At 38.2% G+C, this 17,483-nt stretch overlaps 1 protein-coding gene across 1 annotated transcript in view; it reads left to right on the top strand.

The window, feature by feature from the left end:
* LOC126979619 (atrial natriuretic peptide receptor 1-like) overlaps nt 1-17,483 on the top strand; it is a 147,826-nt gene that overhangs the window by 69,852 nt on the left and 60,491 nt on the right. Inside the window, exons 4-5 of the mRNA XM_050829051.1 lie at nt 11,712-11,815; nt 14,614-14,703. The gene's annotated coding sequence lies outside the window, so the exon portion shown is untranslated. The remainder of the gene's footprint in view (nt 1-11,711; nt 11,816-14,613; nt 14,704-17,483) is intronic.

The raw sequence follows: 17,483 nt of genomic DNA, 5'->3' as shown, positions 1-17,483 counted from the left end.
TTATCAATGTTTTAATTTCCGTTGACTGGGGTTTGCTTATTTTTATTCAAATCAATATCAATCTTTTTCAACATATAGAACATCTCTCTGTGATCATTCTCTCACTGAAGATCGTGGTCATTTTCGGGTGAGGAAGCTAATAATTTGTGTACTTTTTATGATCCCATCGGTGCCTGTCCATTACATCTCTGACAACCGAGCTGAAATTAGTTGAGAATCGGCCTTTCTCTTGATCGCTCCATCTGGTAGACGATAGTCCGCGGGCTCATTTGCCTTCAGTGTTCCCAAATACGATCAGCTTTTTAAAGCTAAGCCTCATTACGTGACCTATAATATGTGAGAAATCTCCAAGCCAATAGAATGTAGAGATGTGGGTACTGACACAATCTGCGAAAGAATTGATGCATTCTTGCGTTTGGCTGTCCAGGGCATCCGTAACATGCACCTCCAGCACTACATCTCAAATGATACTATCTTTTGCTTTTCTCAAGCTGCTATCGTCGACGTTTTCACCCCATACAGGAAAATCGGTAATTTAAGAGCGCGTATTACCGGATATATGTGGCATTGGTTGTACTCCTCCTCTTTCAAATGTTACTTTGTCAAATCATGGCGTTCTTAGCCACACCTTTATTTCCGGTGCGCAACTACCTTCGTTACATATTACTGTGCCTAGGTATACGTAATAATCCACAATGTCAAACCCTTGGATGATGTTGCCAATGCTGGGCAGTTTTCTGGCACGATCTACCATCATCATCTTCGTCTTGCTCCTGTTTACTGCGAGACCCATGCATCTGCTCCTGCTCTCGAGTCTCCGTAACAGCTCTTGTATATCATCTACAGATATATCTGGAGGGTAGGAGGCTCGTGTCATCGATGTATCTGAAATCTGTTTTCCACCAATTTGGTATCCCTTGTCCTAGGATTCAAGTACAAATGTTAAACAGACCAGGGGATAGGATGCAACCTTGCCGCACGCCCACTTGTGTTTCGAGCACATTAAAACAATCAATTCTGACTAACGAGCAATTCTCAACTCACAGATGATTGAATTAAGCCAATAAGGAGTAGGTACTCCTGCTCAGCTTGGGTATCTCACGTAACACAGTCCATAACTTTTCATATCACTGCACACAGTCAAAGACCTTGGTAAAGTCTATGAAACACATAGATCATTGTAAAAGTCGAGACGAGCAAGACGTTCAGCTGATGGTAATTAATAGGCCCTGTCCTTCACAATGTAGTGCCGCTCACATTTCTTGAAATACCCAAAAATTCTGAGCGGCACTACAATTGCACTCGTCTCCTTGATAATATGTTAAGTCTCATTTGCCCAGTAATTTCACTAGCTACGGCGCTCTTCAGACCAAAACACAATAATGTCTACACATTACTGCTTCACGGCAGAAATGGGTGCCATTGTGGTATCCATATTCTAGCCGGCATTATATGCAAAGGAGCCCCCCACTGGTTGTACGTAGTTTTCCTGAACAAATACAACTTAGGGATCTTCAAGCTTAGATCATACTCTTACACTTAAAGGCCGGTAACGAATTTCTTGACCCCTGGTGTTGCAGATATCCATTGGCGGTTGCCTCAGCTCTTCGCATCCCATCTTAACCACTTAACCGATTTACTAATTTTAAAATAACAAAAGTGTTTATTGCACTATGATTAAATATATTATTTATACTTGTTTCACACATTTTGGTAAATTCCGTTGTGATTGTAGTATGCTTTAAATGACTACTTTGTACAAATATGTGGCAGTAATTTTGTATGTAAATTCATGTCTAACATATTTTTTTTGTTTGGCCATTGTAAATTTTGATGAAAATACATTGTTCACAATTGATTGTGAGAGATGTGCATTCCAGAAATGTAGCATCTAAAGCGATGCTACGTTCCTACGTTCCCAAAGGGGGACTCCAATTCTTCATCCACTTGATATACGTTAGCTTACTGCAAAATATATAATTTGTTTCATAAAAAGAATCAATCTTAGCAGTGAGCTATAGTTAACAGTGGCTATCACAATAGATCACTTTGGGTTCAGTGAAACAGGGCTGCATTGAACTGTACTAAGCTGCTTTGCAAACCATAACCATTGAGGGCACACAGAAAAGTATGTCCGGAATATTTTATCACGGTATATTTAAGAATTCGACGTGAACGAAGTTGTGGGCGGTAACTATGTTTTTGATGAAAATAAAGCACAAGACGAGCAGGATGTTCAGCTGATGGTAATTGATACGCCCTGCCCATTACAATGCAGTGCCGCTCAGGATTCTTGAAAAACCCAAAAAACCTGAGCGGCACTAGCTACGGCGCCCTTCACACCGAAACAGAGTAATGTTTACACATCACTGCTTCACGGCAGAAATAGGCGCCGTTGTGGTACCCATAATCTAGCCGGCATCCTGTGCAAAGGAGCCTCCCATTGGTAAGTAACTATTAGATAATAAAGCTACTGTTACCTATAGAGCATGGTAGGGTATAGGTGCTCCTGTTTCCGCAATTAAACCACCAGCATGGGTCCATTTTGCGTGCAGTAATGGCCAGTTACTCCAACGAGCCCAGCTCCTTCCAGAAGTTCAGAACATTCCTGGGGTGTTCGCAGACTTCTTGGAGCGACCTCGTATTGGTTCAGGTTTTTGCCCGTTGGTGAGCCAACCCTGCGCATTCCAGGATTACGTGAGCGACCGTTTCGTCTTCGGTCAGATAGCCTCTGCACTTAGGACTGTCCATTACGCCGATTGTGAAAAGGTGTTTGTTTAGTGATGTGTGACCCGTTGGGTGCCCACCATTATACGGATGTCATGTCTGTTGAGGCTGATAAGTCTACGTGTCAGTTTGGGCGATAGTGCAGGTATCGCCTCCTTCGACTGTCTACAGCTTGAGACATTCATCAATCGGGTGTTGTGTAGGTCGTTGGTGAGGGAGCGTATCCATGAGCGCATTTGGCTGAAGGGCAGTGGCAGAAGTGGCAATGGACCAGTCACTATATTTGCCGATGCCCGCCTTGCAAGCTTATCCGCTGCATCATATCCCAATGAACCACTATGTCCCTTGATCCATTTCAGAGTTACCCGGTTAGAAGAGGCAACTTGCTCCAGGGTTTGGTGACATTCGTGAATTAGTGCTGAGTTGTATGTGGTACCCTTCAGCGCTGTTAGTACCACCATACTGTCAGAAAGAAATCTGATACTGTGGCCATGTACCTTCCTTCTTAATATAGCGCTGGCGGCTTCCTTGATGGCTACGCACTCACATTGGAAGATGGAGCTGTGTGTGCCCAAGGGTATGGAATTGTGTATGTTTAGTTCCTGTGAGAATATGCCGGTCCAGTAGCCATTTTCGAGCCGTCTGTGTAAATTCTTAATTCGTTTACACCTGACTGGCCAGCATCTTTCTCATATAGCTGTATGTGATAGTTTTTATGGAAGGCATGAAAGTGTATGTCGAGTGGTGTTAGCCCTAGAATAGTTTCAAGGGCAGAAGTAGGCGTGGTACGCATGCATCCTGTTATGGCTGTGCAGGCCAGCCGCTGGAAACGCTGCAGCTTGGTTTGTACTGTCACAAGCTCTGTCCTGGGCCACCAAGCTGTTGCTCCGTAGGAGATAATTGGTCTGATGACTGCTGTATAGAGCCATCTGCTTATCGTTGGAGCAAGACCCCAGGTTTTGCCTATGACTCTTCTGCACTCCCAAAAGATGATGCATGCTTTTTCCAGCTTGTGTTCAAGGTGTTTGTTCCAAAGCAACTTACTAGCCAGTATGACCCCCAGGTATTTAACTTCTTTAGTAAAGCTTAGTTCGGTGTTGAACAGCTTTGGTAATGTTAGATTACCAAGGCTGCGTTTGTTTGTGAATAGTATTAGTTCCGTCTTTGACGGATTAGCTGTAAGTTTGTGTTGCGCGCACCATTCTTCCAAAATCTTAAAAGCAGATCTCATGAGGCTACATAAGACGCTCTCAACTGGTCCTGTTATTAGAATGTCGAGGTCGTCAGCATAGCCCACCGTGTACAGTTTCTTTTTGTTTAGCCTTGTGATGAGCTTATCTACCACAAGGTTCCAGAGCAGCGGCGAGAGTACCCGTCCTTTTGGGCAGCCCATTGCCACCACACATCTAGTACTGGTGTTCACAGTGAATCGTATCGCCCTATGCCTCAACATGCTGTCTATCCACCCGGCAATTGTAGGATCTACATCATGAGCGGCTAGCGCTCGGCCTATGCTAGTGAAAGAGGTTTTGTCGAAGGCGCATTCAATATCAATAAAAGCACCTAAGGTTGATTGTTTACGTGACAATCCTTTCATTGCGAGAGATGTTACGCAATAGAGTGCGGATTCGGTTGATCTGCCCTGAGTAAAGGCGTGTTTGTTGGCATGTAGCGGTTTTTGTATGAGAGCATTTTCCCTAATATCGCAGAGTTTCTCTAGAGTCTTCAACAAAAATGACGTGAGACTGATTGGCCTGTACGATTTGGGGTTTGTGTAATCACTTTTGCCGGGCTTAGGGATAATACCACTTTTACCTCCCTCCACTGGAGCGGTATGTATTTGTAGGCCAGGCATACCCTATAGATAGCAGTTAGATGTACTGCTAGCGGCCCCATACCGCTCCATTGTAGCAGTCCTGGGAAGATCCCGTCCAGGCCTCCTGATTTAAATGGACGAAAGCTGCTAATTGCCCATATTATCTTGTCTTTGTCTACCACCCTGTGAGCTGTGGTCCAATCCGTTTGATCCGGTGTGTTGCTCTGCGGCGCCTCCTCCACCCACGTTTGGTTGTTGGTTATGCGGCATCCAGGAAAGTGAGTTTACAGGAGTAGTTCGCAGGTCTCGGTGTCGGAGTTGGTGTATGTGCCGTTAGATTTTTTCAAGCAACCTAGATTACGCTCTGGGTCACGTGAAAGGATGTTTTTAATTTCAATTTTTTATTTTCAATGTTAGTGCAGAAGCGTCTCCAGCTTTCTCTATTCCTTTCGCGGACGCGCCTCTTGAAACGAAATTGGGCCTGTTTGTATGCGTCCCAGTCGTCTGGTGCCCGGGTATTTTTGGCTATGTTGAACAGCTTCCTTACTTTGAAGCGCAGCCTATCTAGCTTTGGACCCAATGACATGGTCGGTTGCCAGTATTAGGTCGATTATAGTTTGGGCTCGCGCCGTAACATAGGTAGGCTCGGTGCCCCTGTTAAGTATATTAAGGTTAGTTGAGAAAAGGTATGTAAGTAAGTCATCACCTCTTTTGTTGGTATTTTGGCTGCCCCAGATGGTGTGATGTGCATTGGAGTCAACGGAGATGATGAGTTCCAGCCTCTCTGTCTCGCAGTAGGTGACTAGCGCGGTGAGCTCCGGTGTTGGTACCTCCTCTTCCTCCGGCAAATAGACCGATGCTATGACCACGTCTGATAGGCCTAGGCGGTCATCTGCCTGGAGCTTCACAGCGGTTAGATCTCTGGAACATAGCTCATTTATAATGGTGGTTGTTACATGTCGCGGAGTATAAATACATGAACGTGGTTTACCTTCGGTAGCAGATAGAAGTTTGCCTCCGATGTTGGTGAGACCACATATATTGCCTTTTCTAATCCACGGCTCCTGGATTAGGGCTATGGTCTCGGTGGTTCCCTCCAGCAAACGTCGCAGGTTAGCCGTTGCGGTGTAGCTGTGCTGGAGGCTTCTTTTGAAAGGTCGATTCCAATATAGAAAGGTACTTTTATAGTATGGAGGAACAGTACAGTGCATTCAGTCGGTAGCTATAATCACAAAGTTTTTAGCATGTGTTAAGAAGGTGAAATTAGACGGCAGTGATTTGGTCATTCTTTGGGGTAATTTCCGTAATGAATTCAGCAGAAGATATACAACTAAGCGACTTCTTTACGCAGCACCAAGTGATCAAGACGTTCACAAACTAATAGACTAACAGCTCTGCGTTGCAAATATAGTCTTTATTGTCTTACCTTAACAATACCAAAGTCCATTGTATAGACCTGGAGTTTACGCGGGGGCCGGGCGGGGTGGCTTAGAAATAGTACTGCCGAGAAGGACGCTCGATCGGCACTCTTGCACTCAATTATTATTAAATCTATGTACCTACTCGCTAATTTCTATAAAGTGTAACTAAAGATACATACACTGTAGGATGGTGACACTTTCATGTGTTTTTTTTTTATAATTTTGTTTAACCCATCAATTCCGGTGAACATAAATGTGGTTTGGATAAAATTTAGGAAAAAATAACTGGAAGATCGGCAACGCTCTTGTGATTCCTCTGGTCTTACAAAAGAGTATGTGCTGGGGTGATCACTTACCATTAGGTGACCCGTATGCTCATTTGTCCCTCACTATTATAAAAAAAGTTCGCTTAATATCTGAGCAATGCAAACGTTAGCAGCAATTTAATCTATGTATATGTACTAGACAGTCATTTCGCAACGAATAAGTACTTATAACATTTCTATCACCCTCTTATTTAGATTTCTATGATTTTTAACCGACTTCAAAAAATAAAGGAGGTTCTCATTTCGTCGGTATATGTTTTTTTTATGTTTGTTAACTCAGAACTTTCGACTGGGTGAACCGATTTTGATAATTCTTTTTTTATTTGAAATCTGGTGCTTCCAGTGTTGTCGCATTGTATATTTTTTAGATCGTCGGAGTAGGTTGGATGAGGGCAGCGCAGGATTGATCGTCATGGAAATCTTTTGGTGGAGGCCTTTGTCCAGCAATGGACGTTATCCAGCTAAATTGATGATGATGATGAATATATCTATTGTTTTGGAATAGTGTTTTTCAAGTCGGCTGCTCTTTTGTTAAATTTTTTTCTAATGGGTTAATTAACCCACCCATATTTTTGTTCTGACCGAAGTCTATTTCGTTTTCATTTCAATATTTAAGCCTTATAGCGACTCGCTGGGATGTTTCAACATCAAATAAATGTCATGTGCCCCAACAAAGCCACTATGGAATTTTTTCTTACTGTGTAAATATTATATTTACGACGAACAGTATTATAGACGAAAATTATTATATTTGTGTGAGCACACATTATTTCACTGTGTATTTAGTATTCAAAATGAAATTGTTTGAATTCCGACAAATACCAATAGGAATAAATTATATTGTTTCCAGCTACCGCTGTCTATAACAGCCTTAATGGGATTACAAATACTCGTCCATATTTTTCAGGCACAATAACTTTTTTAGTTTTCAATATTTGGTACAGATTTTTATTTATTATTATGAATTATATTTAGCTACACAAGGCCTCTTTCCTGATGAATGGATACTGTTAATAAAGTGACGCCTACATTAGGAAAATCGGAAAACTCCCTAAGTACGCATGAATAATTTAACGTTTGTACCTGAGCTCTTTCCAAACTACACAATACATGTTTCGGAAAAATACGCCTACGCAAGTGATTTATGTACGAATTACTTATTTATTACTTACTATTTCAAATTATTTTGCCCAATTCCAATACTATGTTAAGATTCTAAGTCGTTTTTGAGCGAATTTTCTTCAACTTTTTGCTTAGGCCGGTAACAGAGTAACAATATTTTAATCAATTAGTTAGAAAAATAATCTCACTTTATTCTTCTTAGTTTTCGTTTTTCTATTTCTTCTTCTTCTATTCTTTCTTCTTTTTTTTATATATATACTTTACCATTTCTTTAATTATAAAAAAACTTAACTACTTAGTTCCGTTATTCCTTAGCACAGCTCTCTCTTTAAGTTTAACAAATCCCTGACCTTAAACTTTGTTAATTGAACAGCACCCTCGTACCTTGCGAGACATATTTTATTTTTTGACTTCTACGATTATATCTGTACTTACTGAAGGGAAAAGATCGCGCGGTCGCTCTCTAACAAGATGGCTTTACCAAATTAAAGACGCATTATCCAAATTCTAAACGGTTGTTGGAGACGCACTGTAAATTTTTATTTTATGAAAGTAAGGGACGATACGAGCAGGACGTTCAGCTGATGGTAATTGATACGACCTAGCCATAATTATTCAGTGCTGCTCCAGATTCTTGGAAAGCTCAAAAATTCTGAGCGGCACTTCAATTGCGCTCGTCACCTTGAGACATAAGATGTTAAGTCACATTTGCTCAGTAATTTCACTAGCTACGGCACTGCACACTACACACTACCCTACGAGTGAAACTCAGTAATGCTTATACATTACTGCTTCACGGCAGAAATAGGTGACGCTGTGGTACCCATAATGTAGCCAGCATTCTATGCAAAGGAGCCTCCCACTGGTTAATCTGGTAAAGGCAAATCATCTGCTCCAGATGCAACTCTAATGCTGACCACGATCCTCAAACAAGAGGGACAGACCCCAGAGAGAGAGAGATAGAGAGCTGTACTTACAAAAGTATTTCTTCAAATTAATTAAATGATGCAACTATACATTTTCCATAAGTAGGCGCAACTAAACTCAAACGTGTCCACAAAAAATCGTTTATGACTCTACCACTATTCTTCTGAATGTCACTGTAAGCACTTCTAGAATTCTGGTATCTCCATCATGGGTCGAATGCTATTATAATATAGCGAATGTCGTAAAGCGGAGTGATAAGATTCTATCGAGTGAAAACATATAAACTGGTTGATTTGCAGAAACAATCGCTAATCAAAGATGTATAATCTTTTATAGCTTTATTTATCTCATCAATTCAAGCTATTGCATCAGTTATATAATAAATAAATAAAATAAAAAGCCTTTAGTGCTGTACTAATTTAACATACTAGGTACTGAAATAAAGTAAAAAGTGCCTGCAAATATCTGCAAACGGTCGTTACTGTGGTACAGCTTGTCTTCCGACAAAGGCCTCCTCCAAAGATTTCCATTCTGTCCTATCTTTTGCTGTACGAGTCCATAGTTGCCTCGCTATTTTCTTGACGTCGTCTTTCCATCTCATAGGCTGTCTACCTCTATTTCTTTTGCTGTCTAATGGTTGCCATTCAGTTATTAGTCTTGCCCATTTCTCTGTCGATTCTATTATCATATTACCTGTCCACTTTAATTGTCGAATGTTGTGTATGCATTCTTAAAATTTGTGTTATTAATGGCTTTCAATTTTACACGATCCTTTCTTTTAACTCCTATTGTGCTTCTTTCTATTCCATTCTGACAAATTTTGAAAAAATTGCATCATTTATAGGCTATGGTAAATGTTTCGTTGAGTTATTTAAATTAGGCACTCTTTTATCATTGGAAATTTCCAGAAACTTTTTAACAATTTTAATATAGTGCTTATTGTTTAGAAAAGGAAGACCACGAGTTGGGCATACAAAAGACAAACAGTGGCTGGCCGAAATAGAGCGAATTATACCTAGTCGTAGCGTGTTTTTTTTTATTAATAAAAAATAAATTTAACATGGATGTTACAAAGAAAAAACCACTGAGATTTGTATTATTGCAAAATAAGTCTAAATACTGAAACAAAGAAATATTTTTTTTTCTATTGCAAGTAACACCTTCAACTTTTACAGTGTGTTAGTTTAATACATAAAAATAAAACAATTTAAAATATAAAAAGCTTACTTAAAGTTGTCTCCATTGGCTACAATACAGTCCTTTGAACTTTGAGGCTAGTTATCAATAGAAGCACGCACTCTTTCCATGGGAATTTTATTCACTGCCAATCGTACGGATTGTTTTAGGGATTCCAAATTATCATGGCGTTTAGAGTAAGCCGCACTCTCTAAAATTAACCATAAATAATAATCCAGCGGATTAGGATCGGGACTAGACGACGGCCAGTCTTCAGCTCTGATGAAGTCCGAAACGTTCGTTTCCAACTAAGACTGCGCAGACCGAGCTCTATGACCCGGTGCCGAGTCTTGCTGGAAGGACCATTCTTGGTTATTGAACATGGTGTTGTTGAGGAGCTTCACTACCTTCTCAAGAATGGTATCTTGATACAATTGTGCTGATGTATTGATACCTGTTTCACAAAAGTATGGCTCAGTCACTCCTTCATAGATAATTCCCCACCAAACCATCACTGAAGTCGGATAGTGCCCACGTTGTACTCTGTCGTCGAATTGGGAAGCTTCCATATAGCTTTGAGCATAAATACGATAATTTTGTTTCTTAAAATGTTACTCAATTGTGAAATTTTTTTCTTCTATAAACAAAATTTTTCTGTGACTTCCCTTTGCGTGCCGCTTCAGTAGTTTTAACTTAACCACCCTTAGCTTTTTAAAATTATCAGTTAAGAAATAATCAGTACGTCTCTTATAGGCTGCAAGACTTAAGCCGTCTTTTAAAATACGCGACATTGTTCAAGGTGGTATCTTCATCTCCCGAGATAAAATCTTGTCCGAATAGACAGGATTTCTTTAAATTCTTTCCCTTACTGCTTTGACCACCTTTTTCATACGAACACTACGTGGACGGCCAGATCTTTTTCTGTCACAAACAGAGGAGATCTCATTGTACCTAATCGTATGGAGAGTTTCAATAATTTATCATGGTACATAAGCGTATGGAGAGTTTTAATAATTTATGTATTAATACTTTGTATATTGCAATCACAGCGATTCAGTTCTCTTTATCACGCCACTCCATTTAAATATTGTACTATGTATTGGTGCCAAAATGAAAAAACTCAATGAACAATCATATGAAAATGACAAATTGCAATTTTAAATGTAATATTTTGTTTATTTTTTATTGTTACAGTAGCTAATGTAGCCATGGCCAGACTAAGTAGTTTTCAAGCTTAAATAAAGTTAAATTTTATATGATAATGTCTTTATCGCGATCACCATTTGACCCAATGGAAGATCACTCCTGGTTTTCAAATGAGCAATCACTCTGAGTTTTCACTACTTTGTAACGGATAGAATAATATTTCAGTTTTTCTTTTATAATTACGTGTACAATACGTTTCAAATAAACATTTTTCTTTCTTTCAAGTAAAGTTCTATGAATTTTCAATAGAAATCTGAGAATCCCTTATGAGAAGTTACCCTAACTCAGCATATTTAAACACGAAGTCTTGCCCGAAACTTTAGCTGCGTGGTCAGAATAATTAAATGATTTGATGTATCTTTTACTGGCTTCAGCCTGACTTTATCCGCATTGAATTCGTGTCATGCTCCTTCGGGAACTCTTAAAATTTCGAGAAAGAATGTATCGTCTTGCATTGTACATTATAATGTTTGTACAGAATTTCATGATGATCGGGTAGTTAATTATGACGAGAATGTGGGGCAAACAAACAAACACACATATTTGAATTTGTGCTAATAGGATTACAGTTCTGACAATCAATGTTATTGTTCTTGTTAACTATGTAGGCATATTTAAAACTATTTCCTGGTTTTCTGTAGCTCATATACTTACAATCGGAATATATACTAAGATATACTATATAAGATATTGATAATCTTACATCAATCTTGATGTAAGATCTTCAATATCGCAATAGTACTCTACTGGAGTAGATGATATGCATTGCTGTACGCTTTCAGGCAGGCCCTGCATTCTATTTTATACCAATTTTCACCATACTCCTTCTTTGGTAAAAAGGGGTACAAAGTTTTTGCTTAGATATGCTTGCGATAAGATTGCAAAGCTTTTGCTTACGTAGGTATTAACATAAAGATAAATTTATATTTTTTTAGTTTGGTTAATGAAATGATGATGAAGGATGATGATTAAGTATAACTTTTGTTTTAGGTCAGTGGTATACTTGAGCACTGCGATGCAGTGTTGGCCATCCAAGATGAAAGGAGTGCTGTGACTAATTATTTACTCGGGGACAGCAATGAGAATGAAAATCCGTAAGCATTTATTTTTATTAATTTAAAAATTTATTCTTTAAACTAGCATTATTGTTTGTTTAGTCGATTCAATTATTCGTGGTTTAAGAAAACGGTGCCATCAAGATTTAAAATTAAATTTTAAGAACAATAAATTTAGCTCTCGATTACTTAGTCTACTGTAAATTAATATCTATAAAATAATTAAAATATTTACACAATTAATACCTAAATTTACATATTTTGGAAGCAGTTGTTCCTGTCTTCCTGAGGGACGTCTGGAATGGCCGCTCGAAACGTATTCGCGCCTCTTTGGCGCTAGAAATCGTGTAATTGAAATTTTTGGAATTAGAAATTTCTGTAGGTACGTGCTCCAAACTTTAAGGTGGATGCGTAGTCAGTTTTATATTTCAGGCGTTTAAAACTTATTTGTTATGTGAGCGGAATATGAGGATGCATTACACGGCGACTTTGCTGCGAAGACGTTTTTAAAAACTGTCACAAGACGATCACCTAATGGTAATTCATTCATCATAACTCTGTAAAACAAAAACTCTGAGCAGCACTATTAATGTGAAAAGGTTTCTTTGCATTTTATATGAAAACTCAAGATTTTTCTTTCCATTTAATTACAGTATATGCGTGTCAGTATATTTCGATAATTTTTGGCAAAGCCTTGCTTAATAAAATTTTGGGACTTCGCATCAAAAAAATAAAGGCCACAATTAGTTTTGGCTGTCCCTTATTGCGAGTTAACACTGGTTTTGCCACAGTCTGTGAAGCCATATCTACGTTTTTTTCAAAATATGCGATTTCAAAGCCTTGTATAACACGGGCAATTCCCCATATAATACGGGGTTTTCTTACAAACATAATATGTCTGTACTGTGAAATTTGTAATGATTTGTACAGTTCATTAATCGCTTCGCGTACCTTTGCACGTGTGTCATTTTGTTATTAAAAAATTTAATTAGTGTATCAAAATCTTAACAAAATAGTAAAACTGGGCAATCAAGTGGAAATACTTGTTACGAATTGTGATTAATTATGAAAAATATTATTATTACGAATTAAGAGGTAGTAAAATCGCGTTAAACACAATTCTAAACTGCAATTTCCTATAACGCAGGACCAATCTACGGTGTTATAGTCTCCCTATAACGCGGTATAAAGTTTTCAATGTCATTAAAATCAATCAGATAAAAAATAATACACCCAAAGAGAGAGAGAAAATATAACATTTTTTCACAAGTTCGAAGAGAACCGAGCATCCATCCATCCAAGCAATAAGCTTGGATCTAGTACTCTGTTATCGGCCCAATCACTTAGCGTTATGTAGAGACTTATTATTTTCACTTTATTGTGTGTCTTATGTGTCATATATCGCATTTTTTACTTCCAGTATTCCGAAGATCTGTTAAACACCATTTTTTCCACAAAATTACATCCTCGCACATCACGCCAGAAACTTGGTTATCACCATCATCATTGGTATTTGTGGCGATCCTCCACAGTGTAGTTTAAAGGAATTTTATGCCATGAACAACCAAACAGCGGGATGAGCTTCCTTGTTCAGTATTTCCAGGATTATACTAAATGAGAGCGATTTTTTTTTATTTAAATAAGGGACGAGCAGGACGTTTAGCTGAGGGTAATTGATACGCCATGCCCATTACAATGCAAAAATTCTAAGCGGCACTACAATTGCGCTCGTCACCTTGAGACATAAGATGTTAAGTCTCATTTACCCAGTAATTTCACTAGCTACGGAGCCCTTCAGACCGAAACACAGTAATGTTTACACATAACTGCTTCACGGCAGGAATAGTCGCCGTTGTGGTACCCATAATCTAGCCGACATCCTGTTCTCGGTCTTTTGGCTAAGATCAAAGTGTAGTTCGGTACACAAAAAGCGCAAGTACCTACGTAATAGACCTGCAACGGTCTAGAATTTCTTTTTGTTTTGCAAAACAGTGCAAACAGCCGTGATCACTTCACATCAGGTACTCCGTACGATCACTTATCCTGCTCTCCCAGAAAATAACAAACTTTTATTGAATATGAAAATTTTTTTTATTTACAAAAAGCATCTGTAAATAGTCATAAAATGTTCACAAGTGCGCAAAAGCGTCAAAAAGTAAATTAAGTAAGTAATTAAAAATACGTCAGTGGATGCTACAGGGTCGCAGAGACTCGTGATGTTCATGGTACCGTACTCCAAACTTCTTTATCCTCAATATATTCCTATTGAAGATAAATCGATCAAGAAATGCTCGTTTAATATGATCATCATATGATACTTCGTAAATAAATATCTTCAATTGAGGAAATGTAGAAAATTACTCAATATTGGTATCCTGTTTACAAGTAAACATACATACATAAAATCACGCCTCTTTCCCGTAGGGGTAGGCAGAGACCACTTCTTTCCACTTGCTACGATCCTTACATACTTGTTTCGCTTCGTCCACTTTCATAATTCCTTTCATACATGCTCTCCGGTTTAGGGTACTCTTGACCTGGCCTTTTTCAATACGTCCCTGATTTGAACTTGAAACGTCCGCCTAGGTCTACCCCTTCCAACACTTTCATTCACACTGGCCTTATACACTTTCTTCGTCAATCGATCTTCATTTATTCTCTCGACATGTCCAAACCATCTCAGCATACCTTTCTCAATTTTTGTCACAACATCTTCTTTCAGACCACAACGTTTCAAGTAAACAGGATACCAATATTGCGTATTTTTCGTATATTTCGTTATAAAATGTTTAAGTTGTTTCATAAATCCTGCCATATTCATCATTATTTTGTTCCAGGATGCAATTACAGCGAGTTTTCTCGGCAACAGATGCGAGATTGCAGAAAGTCCAACACGCGATTCCAGATCGACTGAAATTGCTTCTGTAGTAAGTTTTCTATATCAGTCAAGCTCAATAATCGATTGATTCTGTCTGAAAATCAGGCTAGCGACTTAAGCACTCCATTCAACAATTCAATTTTTACCAGTGGGAGGCTCCTTTGCACAGGATGCCGGCTAGATTATGGGTACCACAACGGCACCTATTTCTGCCGTGTAGCAGTAATGTGTAAGAATTACTGTGTTTCGGTCTGAAGGGCGCCGTGCTAGTGAAATTACTGGGTAAATGAGACTTAACATCTTATGTCTCAAGGTGACGAGCGCAGTTGTAGTGCCATTCAGAATTTTTGGGGGTTTTCAAGAATCCTGAGCGGCACTGCATTGTAATGGGCAGGGCCTATCAATTACCATCAGCTGAACGTCCTGCTCACTTTGTCCCTTATTTAAAAAAAAAATCAAGACTTCTATCAAAGAGCAATGCTTTATATAGCGGACTATATAATTATGACCGGAGTCAATCTAGACCAAAAAATAACAATGCATAAAATCATAACAAGCTGAAATTCAGTAAAATTGTTCAAAACAAAATTATAAATACAATTTTAAGTTCCCCATCGTTTCCGTGCATGGAAAAAATTCTACTCGACGTCTAAGGTCAAAAAATTAGTTTTTCGTGATTTTCAGGAAAACGGTAAGTTTGTCGTGAAAGTACCCCACGGAAAAATTGTAGATTATAATATTATCTAAAGAAAATGTATCAATACTTTTTTCCTACGAGCCACCGCGAATTTTCATTTCTCGCTATAAATTTTTTGTTTCCATTTAGAATTCCGGTGAAATTCTTTCGCGAATTTAACATCACTAATGGCCTTTACTTCTAACAGCACGCGGCCACCCCGATCTCTTATGGTATCCGACAGGGAATATATATTAATAGTAAAATATACGTGGACTTCTTACATTTTTTTTTAATGAAAATAAGGGATGAGACGAGCAGGACTTTCAGCTGATGGTAATTGATACGCCCTACACATTACAGTGCAGTGCCGCTCAAGATTCTTGAAGAACCCAAAAATTCTGAGCGGCACTACAATTGCGCTCGTCACCTTGAGACATAAGATGTTCAGTATCATTTGCCTGCATTTATGATTACATTACTGCTTCACGTCAGAAATAGGCGCCGTTGTGGCACCTATAATCTAGCCAGCTTCCTGTGCAAAGGAGCCTCCCACTTGTAACTTTAGTAATGTCTTGAAAATGACCGATGTCTCTATACCCCTTTTGTACAATGCAATCATGGCAATTCTGTTGTCTGTAACACCCCATTCAAAATTATCTGAAATGGTGGGAAATTACTCAATTCTTTCCAAAAGTCTTTTAATAAAACATTACGCCGTTTATACGTAGAAAAACACGAAGGGAATTCTTAATATCTATATAAAGATGTGTCTAAGAAATTACTTACCGGAAAACAACAAAACTATTTCATATTATTATATTCATTGGTATGGATCTCATCTAACTAACAGAGATACGTAAACAGGAACTTATGTGTTATATTAATTAGACTTGATAAATAATTTTCCCATTATTGTCGTATTTTGGTAATGAGTATTATATAAATAAAATGAAATGAATAGGAGTCCGCTTAGGAAAGTCAAAACAGCACCGTGAAACATGGAAAGAAATTTTTTAAACGCAAGGTTAATAGATTAGATACCAAATAAAATTATAAGACAAAAAAGTAATTACAAGACGTAGCAAGAATAGCGAAAATAATTAAATGGAAATGGGAAAGATCTAGAAATAGCTGGAGCAGCATGATCACATGGTATCCGAGGGACTCAAACCGAAATAGAGGCAAACCCACCACCAGGTGGATCGACGAACTAATATTGTGAAAGAAAAAGGAGGAGTTCTTCACACAGCAGTGGGATAAAATATAAACTAGAAATTAAATTCGACTCACAGTTTTGTATAATTAAAAGTAGTAATAATTAAATACATTTTCTGCAAAAAATAGACGTTTCCCAACAAAATTGTGAGGACGTATTTTACTGCAAAACGTTAGTTATATAGAGTTTTTTGCAAAGCAATTCACCTCAGAAAGTCTCGTCAGGATTTCAAGATACAGATCTTAAACATTAGTTGTAACTACGAAACTCACATCAATTTATTGGTTGAAAGAACAATTTTTAGATAAAGGAAAGAAATATGAATCATTTGAACTTTACAATTCAGATTCAAATCTTTGGTCCACTATCTTCCTTCAAGTTTATTGACTGTATGATAAACTAAGGCAAAAAATCAAAACATCCAACTGTATTTCTTAATTTATTGGGTTCGAGGGTTTGTTTTCAAATTTTATTTGTGCAAAACTATCTAACGAAACGGGTTTCGTTGTGAGTAAACTCATAGGCAATCTGATTCACGTGATGAAACTCGAAGAAGAACAAAAGGCATAAAAGGCATTTATATTCTCAAAATTGATTCCTTTAGAATTCTTTATGATGTCATTTCTAATAACTACTAGATACTACTACCGCTTCGGAAACAAACGGCGCTCTGAGAGAGAAGAAGCGGCGCAAGAAACTCTCCCAGCATCCTTTTTTTATGCGCTCTTTTCAATAAAAATATACAATATTGTACAATCATTTCTATCGCTATAAAATAATCACAATCTAGTCCCAGGCTGTGGGATCATTTAGATATTCAGCAGTGGAATAATAGGATTTACGACAGAGCCATTTTTTTATAAAACATTTAAATTTATTTATAGATAATGCCTGAACAGTGGCTGGGACTTTATTATAGAAGTGTATACATTTA

This window comes from Leptidea sinapis, chromosome 3 (assembly GCF_905404315.1).
Source record: "Leptidea sinapis chromosome 3, ilLepSina1.1, whole genome shotgun sequence".
Lineage (NCBI taxonomy): Eukaryota > Metazoa > Arthropoda > Insecta > Lepidoptera > Pieridae > Leptidea > Leptidea sinapis.
Note: the sequence above shows the minus strand (reverse complement) of the source record. Positions and strands in the feature narration are given on the sequence as shown.